This window comes from Panthera onca, chromosome A3, assembly GCF_046562875.1.
Source record: "Panthera onca isolate mPanOnc1 chromosome A3, mPanOnc1 haplotype 2, whole genome shotgun sequence".
NCBI classification, from domain to species: Eukaryota; Metazoa; Chordata; class Mammalia; order Carnivora; family Felidae; genus Panthera; species Panthera onca.
Window position 1 is genome coordinate 46,870,758 of NC_138341.1, and position 10,988 is coordinate 46,881,745.

The following is a 10,988-nucleotide window of genomic DNA, read 5'->3' on the forward strand; positions in this document are numbered from 1 at the left end:
ACGTAGAGCTAACTACTACAATTTGTCTATAATAGGGCAGGGGCGCCTGGGTGGCTCAATCTGTTAAGCTTCTGACTTCGGCTCAGGTCATGATGTTGCAGTTTGTGAGTTGGAGCCCCGCATTGGGCTATGTGTTGACAGCTCAGAGCCTGGAGCTGCTTGGATTCTGTGTCTCCCTCTCTCTCTCTCTCTGCCCCTCCCCTGCTCACGCTCTCTCTCTGTCTCTCTGTCTCTCTCTCAAAAATAAATAAACATTAAAAAAATCTGTAATAGAGTAGATTGGATTAAGACATGTATACATAGTACACATGTGGTTTTATGTATATGTGTGTGTGTGTGTGTGTGTGTGTGTGTGTATACATATATGTGAGAGGGTGACTGTATTCAATAATAAGCTGGAGCCAATTCATACTGGCTGATAAGACTTTTTTTAATTTTCCAGAATTTTCAAACTGATTGTTAAAAATTAAATTGTTTAGATATACACTTTATATTTTTAAAGAGGTAACTCCTTAAAAACCTCCAACTTACCACTTTCTATTATCTATACTCTCAAGGCTGTTTTCTATTGTTTCAGTACATTATAAATAAAATACAATAGTATGCTACTGCACATTTTTCCTCAGTGTTCAGTGATATGCTGTTAATCTGGAATCAACATTGTTGGGAATATTTACACCACTGAAAATGGCAAACACTACAAATCAAGGCTTTTTTTTTTACAAGGGTCTGTTATTACATAATTGCCCCATCATACTAATATATTTTGTCAATAGATTTCAAAAGCAATGGTGGCCTATTTCAATTTCATTATTATGAAATTGCCCATCTGTGTCACATCAGGGGACATTTGCCCCTTTAGATGGAAGGTCAGAAGACTATTCTAGGACAGCTGAAGGCCACAGTATATGGCACCCATTCCATTCCACTGCCTGAGAGCCACTGAAAGAAAGGCTGTACTCCCTTTGGGTAAGACAAGAATAACCCAACAGACAAGAGACATCATGAATAATTCTTGAGGCAATTAATATAAAACATTTTTTTTATTTTGAAGCTATTAGGAGAAAATATTTTTGCCACGTATAGTAATCTATAAGGTTATTTCCTTTCCATTTTACTTTTTTTTCTTTTATCAAAATAAGCTTGTTTTTCTCAAGTTGAATAATTTACTCCTGCACAATTTCATCTGAGACTCAAATCAACATGTTGTAGGAGGCAGATTTCCATAAGATTGCCCCTGGATCATTGTTGATTTATGAAAATGCCTTTCCTTTTTCACTCCTCCACTCTTCACTACAAACTTTCACTGCAAACAATAACTTTGTTATTGTTATGCTGAATTTTAATGAAAAGACCAATGTATGATGAAGTAAAAAAAAATCATGAACCAACAAGGGATACTATTGACAGCTTCATAACCAAGAACAGAACACATTGATTTTCATGCTAGCTCGAATTCCATTCCTGCATTAAAAGAGAGTTCATGTATGGGGGTTTCCTATCTACTGAGATAGTGTAAAAACTATATATTACAGAGATACGACAAAAAGTTAAGGTTTTCTTTTTTCTTTTTTTTTTTTTTTCAAACGAAAGGGTCAAGATAGACAATGACTGTTATAGCTGTGGAAGTAAGAGCCTGTGGCAAACTACCTGCTGTGTTCTCTGTGGATACAGCTTTTAATGCAATTCATTCTGCTATAACTTCTGTGAAAAAATACATATATAAAATCTTCAGGTAAAAAGAGATTTGCGAATCCATCTTGTTCAACTGCTGTATGTTGGCAGACATTTTTTTTTCCCTAGTAGGTTGTGTAGTCTATTCTCTCTTTGGAGATGCTATCATGACATGTCTGCTATAGAAGCAGACAGTTGAGAACTTCATATATACCTGATGTAAGTGTCTGTCAGGTTCATTTAAAGCTTCTCCATGGAAATGGAGGATAAGTGATAATAACTGCCTAAGAAACTCCCTACGTAAGAGGAAACTAATCAGTTCACACTGGAGTTTCCTTTCTGTCACCCAAAAATATCCATTAACGTTAAACTTCTGTAAGTTCATCCCCTTGCAGCTTTTATCATTTTTCTTGATACTTCCAAACCTTCACCCCAATTTATTTTAATCTAGGAGGTAAAATTTGTACTTCCTCCTTATTTAGTTCAATACAGGTTTTTTTCCTTTTAGAAAGTTAAAACAGGTACATAGATATTTCTGATCCTCAGGTTAAATATTTTGTTTTAAATGCTTCAGTTACATATCTAACTCTACTTTTGACAAAATCAAATCATCAATAAGTCAGATTAATATAAAAATTAACCTGCAAAATACCTGGATATGGAGAAAGACACTATACCACTGATTCTCTTCTCGCCTTCCCGTTTTATGTTATTGAATTTTTAAAAGTAATATCCAACATTTTTTAAAAAAATTCAGGACAGTTAATTCTTTAGCAAGCATGTTTTTACTACAAATGGCGTACTATCTGTTAGCATAAGTTTACCAAACTCATGCCCAATAACTCCAAAACATGCTATATAAAGTAACACTCACTATGTTTGAAAAGAGGTGGCATCAAATTTCATGTGATGTTTTTTCTATGTTTAAATAAGCCAGTATTTGTGGAAAACAAATTATGTACAATTAAATATTAAAATTATAAGCATTAGTGGTTTTCTCTTATGGTAGTTTGCCACAAAGTTGTCCTATTATATAGATAAGTAACAAAGAAAGAATCTGAAGACAGTACTCATCAAATGCTTTATAGACTCTGCCACTATAAAGCCAGATTATTTTGATCACACTCTACTGTGGGATATATCAGTAGGAGAGAATTTAAAATTTCAGTAAATACACTGAGAAATCGATTTACCACCTAATCTTGTCTCTCTGTACGTTATAGCAATAAAACATTTTCAAAATGTGACAGGCACTCTAGTACTTGTCTTAGAAGTAGGAATTGTCAGTATAATAGTTATTTATGTTTATTAAGAATTAATGTACTTTGAAGAACTCTGGAAGGAATTACGGGTAGACTAGAAGTCTTTGTTTATCAATTATGAGATCCAGGGTCTTTATGAAATTATTTTCTCCAGACTGTTTTATTCTTTTCTTCACCAGTCCCATCTGCCACCTCAACATCATGTGGCTTTGCTACTGCAATCATGTTATATCGTGCCTCAGTTCAACCAGTAGCAAAGGGGAAAGAATAAGAAAGAAAAAAAAAATACTTATTTTGAGGAACCAATCAAAACTGTACCTGACATTTCCCATTGATCAGAATGTGAAAATAAACATAGATAACCTGAGGGGAAAAAAAACAAAAAACAAAAAAAAAACAAACAGAGGGTATTTATTCTTACCAGGGAGTCAGCCATCATCACTTGCATTTAGCAGAGACTCAAAGACAGAAGGGGGATGAGAAAGCTTTATTGTGAATAAAAGGAAAGATTCAGGTATGATTGGATATTTTGCCTGGAGAAGTTGAGGCAATCCAGCTAGAAGTGATCATCTTATGTGACTGGTTTGGAGTATAGATTTCATTTTGTGTGACTGGCCCTGAGTTGGATGCTGGGTAAACAAGGCAGATAAGCCAGCAATGGTTGACTGAGTCCTGACTATTCTGGGCCAATTGCCACAGACTTTGTGGTTTGGCTTCCCAAGATGTTGCTGCAGATTTTGTGAGTCAAGTTCCAATGCCATATTGATCTGGTATTATCCATTTGTATATTGTCTCTCAAAAAATTGGTCACATGGCAATCCTGATAAAACGGATGTCAGACAATACAGCTTTTTCTCGTGGTGGCTGTTACCCAACTAAATTTCTATTTCTATGTCAAATGAGAACTCCCACAGCTAGCACATCTGGACTGTGAAGTATTTTTGCACATATTTGTTTGCTTGCACAGACTACATTCAACCCTATCCTAAAGTAGATAATCTCCAAGTACCAAAAACTTATTAGTTACAATACAAAGTCTTGGATTTCTAGCTTATATGCAGGTCCATATATGATTCCCTTTTGATGGACGTGAGTACAGATTAAATGCATACCCAACACACAATACAATGGGTAGGTAGGAATAGAATATTTGCAATTCAAATATTTGCAAATCAAACACTAAGTCTCACCAATGAATGAAATGATCAATTTCTGTAATGGGAAAATTGCTAAGACAACCCCCCCCCCCCCCACGCACACAAACATGCATACATATACACACACGAACTCCAGAAGTAAAATGAGTTTCTTGGATAGCCCGTCTGGCTACCACTGATGATGTTTCCTGGGCAGTATGTCCTCAACCATTTTCTTCTGTAGTTTGTAACTTAACCTAATGTGAGATTGTTCTCTGTGCATTATCTTCTCTGGCTACTCTGAAGTGGGCATTAAAGAGTATGACTTACTTGGGGCCAGTTTTCTTAATCTATTTTCTAAGTCTGTTTTGGGGTTCTCTTTGAGGTTATTTTAGGAGTCCAACATCACAGGCTTTCTCCAGCAAAACTAGTAGTATTTTTGGTAATATAATTTCTTCAAAACTTTACTAGGTTCCTGTCTATTGGCCATTCTGGTAAATTCTGAGGCCATTGTATTTAGAAATCACTGAAAGTCTTAAATCTCTGGTCTTTCATTCACTAGACTCTTGCCCATCAGAGTCACTGAACTTAATCACATATAACTTGGGGCCATCTGAAACAATAGGTTTGAGTGGAAAGAAAAAGACCTTTATTTCAAGTATGCTGCTTGTCTGGCTCCCATTATGTGGTAGAAAACAATTACTGGAGGATGCTTCAGAAAGGCTTAAGGGCACAATCTTATTTCTTGAGAACGATCTTTTATATTAGATTCAGGTGAGGCTAAGATTTTTCCCACCCTTATAGACTTCAGTCATATTGGAATTTAAGCTATAGACAAAAGAGCATCCTTTCCAAAGTTCATTGCATAATATCTTGCATAATGCTTAGAGTTAACTAAAAATCCATCCCTGTTTTATAGGATTTTTGTAAAAGTGGAACAAAAACATTCATGTGCCCTAACATTCTTAATTTTTACCAATTATTTTCCCTAGAATTACAGTTCTCTATTGTTCTCTATTATAGTTCTCTATAGTTCACTATTATAGTTCTCTATTTGGTTTACCTTAGAAGACATTACAGGCTCTTCAGCAATCACTGGCTTTCAGAATGTGTCCTTGATGCCCAGTGTTCACCTGCTAAGCTATGCTACGTATTTCAGATTTTACTATGTCAGCATTCCATTTTTAGGTACTAAATTCTATATTGGATAGGATATCATTTCACTTGGTAAAGGAGAGAGTCAAAATTAACAATGATACAAGTAAATTAGACATTTATATCATTTTCATATAAAAGTTGAATTTTTTGCTGTTGAATTTCCATGTTAGAATTCAACATGATCCTAGGCTCCCTCCTACTTGTTACTTTTCTATTCTCAACATGTGACTTCCATTTCATGGAGTGCGATAACCACTCCAGCCTTTGCTATCATTATATCCAGTTAGGAAGAGGAAAAGAAAGTGCTGGCCATGACACATCACATTAAGGCACAACTAGAAATTGCATACTGGCTAGATCTTGCTTATACGTTCATAGTTGGAAGAAAGGTAATATAGAAGATATAACCTTTATTCTGTCAGAAAAGTTTACTGTACATAATCCAGAACTGTATAAAGAAGTTCCTCAGGCAAAAAGAAAAGGATACCAGATGGGGACCAAGGTGTACATGAAAGATTTGAGAGCACTAAAAATGATAAATATGTGTGCAATAATAATTTTTATAATATTCAATAATAATTTCTTCAAAGGATAACTGAGTGTTGAAAACAATAACAAAACAATAGGAATAATACATTGTGAGATATAAAATGCTTGTGAAAATAAAATCTATTACACTAATATCTCAGAGTATGGGAAGGGACTAAAAGAAGTATATTTTGTAAGGTCCTTACATTATATGTGAAATGATATGATATTATTTTATTGTAGATACTAATAAGTTAAATATGTGTATAAAAACCTAAGAACAACCAAAAAATAATGAAATATGTAAAAAGGCAAAAATGAGATAAAATAAATAACATGATCAGCTATTACAGGAATAATCAACTAATACAAAGCAGGAAAAGAAAGAAACATTGGATAAGTTTCCCATCTATATGAATTTTTGACTAAGGAAAGGCCCCAGGTAGCTTCAGAAGAGGTGGCTAAATCTCAATAGAAAGTCATTTTTTTTAATTTTTTTTAACGTTTATTTATTTTTGAGACAGAGAGAGACAGAGCATGAACGGGGGGAGGGTCAGAGAGAGGGAGACACAGAATCCGAAACAGGCTCCAGGCTCCGAGCTGTCAGCACAGAGCCCGATGCCGGGCTTGAACTCACGGACTGCAGGATCATGACCTAAGCCGAAGTCGGCTGCCTAACTGACTGAGCCACCCAGGCGCCCCTAGAAAGTCATTGTTGAAGAGATGCAAATAAGTGTTTGTAAGTCAAGATGACCATCATAGATGTAAAGTGTGATTTCTAAAGAACAGAGCTATAAAAGACTACTGTTTCTTGGGCTAAATAATTGGTTTAATCTGTGAAACACACATGACTAAGGAAAACTCTAAGCAGCACAGTTAAGGCTACAAAAACTGAAGACAGATTTCTGCTGTTTCCCACCACAAGAGAGATAGATATTTTATTTCAATTCTAGGCACAGTTATATGGCCATTATAATAAGAATCCAGTTTCTACAATGAATCATTCGCAATATCAAAGGTACAATCTAGTTATTAGACATGTAGGGGGAAAAAGAAAATATATGACTCAAACAGAGGAGAAAGGACAGTTAATTTTGATAGACCTTGAGATGAATTAAATTTTAGAGTAATAGAAATAGTTATTAAGTGAATACTATAGCTATGATAAAAGATACTAAACACATTTTAATAAATGAGCAAATGGATTAGTTGAGTAGAAAATAGAAAATATTAAAAAGAATCAAGAGAAAATTTTACACACACATTCAGACACACACTCACACACACACACACACACACACACACACACACCCTCCAGAAATTAAAAACAAATACTAGATCAATGTAGCAGCAGATTAGAGTGATAGGAAGAAAAAGTCAGAAAATTTAAAGACAGAATTATGGAAATTATCCAACCTGAAAAACATGGAACAGATTAAGAAAAAATATAACCAAAACTTTAGTGCCTGTGCAACAATATCAAAATGTCTATTACAATGTAAATTAAAACCCTAGAGTAAGAGGAGAGACATTTTGGGGATGACAAGGTATTCGAAGAATTAGTGAGCAAAATTTTCAAATGTGCTAAAAGACATAAATTTATAGACATTCCATTCACACTGAAAAAAAAAAAAGGAACAGCATTATGAATTACTAGTGACTTCATATTAGAAACAGGATAGACCTTAAAAGAGTGGAAAACAAATTGCAAGATGGTAGTTATAACCCCAAACATATAAAAAGAATTACACCAAATTTAAGTGGACCAAACAGTCCAAATAAAGTGAGAGATTATCTACCTGTTTAAAAAATGCAATACTCAAATACACTGTTCACAAAAGATAAACTTTAAATATTGTTAAAAGCAAAATAATAGGATCACTTATGTAAAGCTAACATGTCTAAATTAATACCAAGCAAAATAAGATTAAGACAATGATTATTACCAATGGCAAAATGTTGTGCCACATTTAGTAAATTCATTAAAAAGGCATAACAAGGCCTGCGTGGATGAAACTAATAATTATATTCAAAATATATGATGCAGAAACTGACAAATTCACAAACATATTTAGAGGTTTTACCATTCATTTTTCAGACGATTTAACACCATAAACCAATATAACCTAGCATATACTTATAACCAATAAATTTAAACACCATAAACCACTATAACCTAGCACATACTTATAAAACACCATACTCAAAAAGGATGACATAAACATTTTTAAAGCATACATAGATTATTTAATAAGATAGACCATATGGAGTGATAAAAAAGATGTCTCAATAATTTAAAAGATTTGAAATTATACAGAGTATTGTCTCTGATTATAAGGAATTAAAATCGAAATCAGTAAGTCAGAGAAAGACAAATACCATATGATTTCATTCATATGTGGAATTTAAGAAACGAACAAGAAAAGGAGAAAGAGAGAGAGAGAGAGGGAGAGGCAAACCAAGAAACAGACCCTTAACTATAGAAAACAAACTAATGGTTCCCGAAGCTAGGTAGGTGGGTGAAATAGGTGATGAGGATTAAGGAGTGAACTTGTGATGAGCACTGGGTGTTGGATAGAAGTGTTGATTCACTGAACTGTACACCTGAAACTAATAGCACACTGTGTGTTAACTAAAAAAATAAATAAATAAAAATAAGTTCAAAAAAATCAAAATCAGTAAAAAAATGTTGGAAAAATTCTAAACAGGTTGCAAATTAAGCAACTCACTTTTAAACCACTCATTAGTCAAAGAGAAAATCACAAGGACATTTAGACAATATTTCAAACTGAATGAGATTTTGAGATGTCATCAAAATATGCATGGTACATATTCCTTCTATGTACTTATCAGCATTTAACATATCATACATTTTATTTATTGTGTTTATTTTTCTTGGCTCTCTTTCCCTTGTAAATAATATTCTTTCTTGACAGGAGGGGTCGCTTTTCACATTTAATTGGCCACAGGGGAGGAGGCCTCCTCCATATCACTGGAGGTGCTCTCAAATTTCTTTAGCCACCTCAAGCTTGAGACCTGGAGTTTCTGGGGGTGGCTCGGCACATGGGGCATGTTCCCGTCATCTCAGATGGGCACTGGATACTTGTGGAGCGTGGCCTGGTTGATCATAGTGGCGTATTTGGTGAAAGGGCTGAGGGTGGGCAGAATTATAGTGAGGCCCCCAATGATGAAGGACATGACCAGCACCAGCTCCTTGGCCCAGGTATCCTTGAGGAAACTGGTCAGTCTCCCAAACATCTTGCACTCAGTGGTGGCCAGAAGTAATATTCTTGAATGCAGGTATCTTTTTTTCTCCCTTTATTCACTGCAGAACCTAGCACAATGGCTGACACAGAATTGGTACTTAGCAAATGAGAGAACACTAAGACCCATTTATTATGTCACATGGTCAGTTTCACAGATTTAATTGGAAGGATTTTACTACGTTTATATTATTGTTCAAATGAATGAGCCTTAATAACTAACATTTATTGTCTACTGTTGATCAGGCACCACTCTAAGCTCTTTGTATGTATCCTTCAGTTTTTTAGTGAAAAGAACTTGATGTGAGAGGTACTATTATTATTATATTTGTTTGAAAACCAAAGGCACTGATAGAGTTTATAAATTGCCCAAGGTAAAGATACCAGGAATTATGGAACCAGGAATCCATCACAAATCATTTGACTTCAGAGTTCATGTACTTACCTGTGTTATTTATTGTTATATAACAAATTAAGCTAAAATTAGCAGCTTAAATCAACAAGCATTTATTATTTCACAGTTTCTTTGAATCAGGAATCCAAGCACCATGTAGAGATGCCTGTGATTCAGGATCTGTCATGAGGATACAATCAAGGTTTTGCCCAGTGTTGTGATTATCTCTGGGTGCCAGTGGGGAGGATTCACTTCCAAGGTCATTCATTTGGCTGTTGGCTACCTTGAGATGGTCACTGGCATTTGGCCAGAAACATCAGCTCCTTGGCACATGAGCCTCACCATAGGGCTATTTATAGCATGCTATCCTGTTTCTCCCAGAATAAGGGGCTCCTAGAGGAAGAGTGAGGCATAGTCTATTGGAAGTGGTCACAATCTTTTTCTAATTAGTCTTGGAAGTGACATCAATTTTTCTATATTCTATTCATTAGAAGTGAGTCCCTTGGTCTAGTCCATATACCAGGAGGGGAGCCCACAAGGGCGTGAATTCCAAGATGTGAGGCTTACCTGGGGACACTTAGTGGCTATTTGCCTCAATAATCATTCTGGGTGGATAGATGTATTATTGAATTAATGAATGAGTGGAATGAACAATTAAAAAAATTTGCAAAACCAGTGGAACATGTCATATATATCAAGAGTACGTTCCTAAAATAATGTTTAAAATATAGTTATGAGGCACCTGTGTGGCTCAGTTGGTTAAGCTTCTATTGATTTTGGCTCAGGTTATGATGATCTCGTGGTCATGAGTTCAAGCCCTGTGTCGGGCTCCCAACTGTCATTGCAGAGCCTGCTTGGGATTCTGTCTCTCAAAATAAATAAATAAACTTTTTAAAAAAGGCTTTAAAAATTTAGTTATGAGTGCATATAGCTCTTGAGTCCTAAATTCTTATGAGAGTTGCAAGGGTATGTTTTCTGTTGGCTGTATATAAAACAAAGCTCATCACATTAGTGATAACTTAGCTCTTTAGGCCTGTGGAAATCTAGACATCTTCTTGTGAATACATTTTAAGTGACAGTGGACATTATATATAATTGATTAAAAGTCAACAAACTGAAAATCATTCACGTATGAGGTTCTCATGGCAACAGATTCTAAGAGTTTTTTATCCTAAATTTTTTATTGGTTCTAAATTACTTGCCATTAATTTGATCAAATAGCTTCTTGTTTTCAAATGATGAAGCAGTAATTTTTTTTATAATTATGTTTATGTTAATTATCAGGTAGATGAGGAAGATGAAACCCTTCTATAAAAAGATTTAATCTCAATGGGAGGAATATTTTCACTGTCACTCCCAGGCAATAATCTCTACCTTACCTTTATATCCAGGGTTTAAGGAGATGGAATTCCTTAGCCACCTAATGATTAGGTAATTTTTGAACAAAAATTTTTCTCATTAGTTAACTGAATGACTCAAATTGAATTGTCATCATTGAAGGAACTTAAAATTTCTCCACTATTATCTTAATAAAGACCTGTTTCTAAAATTTGATGATATTGCTACTATAAAG

The 10,988-nt window shown here is 34.8% G+C and overlaps 1 pseudogene; it reads right to left on the reverse strand.

The window, feature by feature from the left end:
• Positions 1 to 8,713: 8,713 nt before the first annotated feature.
• Positions 8,714 to 9,016, reverse strand: LOC132671886 (NADH dehydrogenase [ubiquinone] 1 alpha subcomplex subunit 3 pseudogene; annotated as a pseudogene).
• Between the last annotated feature and the right edge of the window lie 1,972 nt (positions 9,017 to 10,988).